This window comes from Octopus bimaculoides, chromosome 5 (genome assembly GCF_001194135.2).
Source record: "Octopus bimaculoides isolate UCB-OBI-ISO-001 chromosome 5, ASM119413v2, whole genome shotgun sequence".
Taxonomy (NCBI): domain Eukaryota; kingdom Metazoa; phylum Mollusca; class Cephalopoda; order Octopoda; family Octopodidae; genus Octopus; species Octopus bimaculoides.
The window spans coordinates 97,206,631-97,208,250 of NC_068985.1; positions in this window are offsets into that span (position 1 = coordinate 97,206,631).

The window sequence follows — 1,620 nt, forward strand, 5'->3', positions numbered from 1 at the left end:
TACTTATCTATCCCCTTTTCTCATCACACCTTTGTTAAGGCCCTTAAACCATCGTTGCTGAATCTGGAGGTGTTCAAGGATAAGGTGGGACATGAAAAGGCTGTATTGAAATATGAGGACGAATTACACTGTCATGGTGTCGAGTACCACTACAATTGTCACTGCAGTGATGGAATACATTATCGTAACACTGTTCATTCAAATCCCAGATCAAATATGGTTATCGAATTCTCGTATAAGGCCAGCAATTTCGGGGTAGAGGCTAAGTCGATTACATCGATCTCGGTGTTCAACTGGTACTTATTTTATCGACCCCGAAAGGATGAAAGGCAATGTCGACTACGAGGGAATTTGCACACAAGACATAAGAACGGACAAAATGGATAAAGAAAAGAATGCATGGACAATTTCATAGGGATGTTGAAGATAAGACAGACAGAGAGAAAAAAGATGGCTGTGGATGACTAAAAGTGATTTAAAACCGGAAACAAAGGCTCTAATCTGTGCTACCCAAGAGCAAGCACTAAGAACCAATTACATCAAATACAGAATAGACAACATATCAGAAATTGATAAGTGCAGATTTTGTGGACAAAATGGTGAAACTGTATGGCATGTTTCCAGTCAATGTACGCCACTAGCCCAGAAAGAATATAAGAGACGTCATGACAATATAGCAAGGATTGTCTATTGGACACTTTGCAACAAGTATGGACTTGACAGAGCAAAAAATTGGTACGAACATAAACCCGAAGGCATCATAGAAAATGGTAATGCAAAGATCTTATTTTATGGTGCAGTGCAACCATGAGATAGATAATAGGAAGCCAGACATAGTGTTAATTGAGAAAGAAAGCAAACGATGCTGGATCATAGATATGGCATGCCCAGCTGGCAACAAGGTATGTGATAAAGAAGAAAGAAAAGTCGATAGGTATGACAGGTTAGCTTGGGAGGTTAAGAAGTTGTGGTCGCTGAAAACGGTGGTAGTAGTACCAATAATTGTCAGAGCCCTGGGAATGGTGTAAAAAAATCTTGAGAAGTGCATGGAACAAATAGGGGCAGCAATAAGGGTGGATCACTTGCAGAAAACAGCACTGCTTGGAATCGCTCGAATACTCCGGATGATGCTCGAAAAATAAGGAGTGAACAGCTGACACCGTAGCACATCTCCATCGTTAGAAGCTGTGCAAAGACAATAATAATAATAATAATAATAATAATAATAATAATAATAATAATAATAATAATAATAATAATAATAATAATAATAATAATAATAATAATAAGAAGAAGAAGAAGAAGAAGAAGAACAACAACAATAATCCTTTCTACTAAAGGCACAAGGCCTGAAATTTTGTGGGAGGGGACTAGACGGTTACATGGACCCCCAGTGTTTCACTGGTACTTAATTTATTGACTTCGAAAGAATAAAAGGCAAAGTCGACCTCGGCGGAATTTGAACTCAGGACGCGTAACGACGGACGAAATGCCGCTAAGCATTTTGCCCGGCGCGGTAACGATTCTGCCAGCTTGCCGCATTAATAATAATAATAATAATAATAATAATAATAATAATAATAATAATAATAATAATAATAATAATAATAATAATAATAA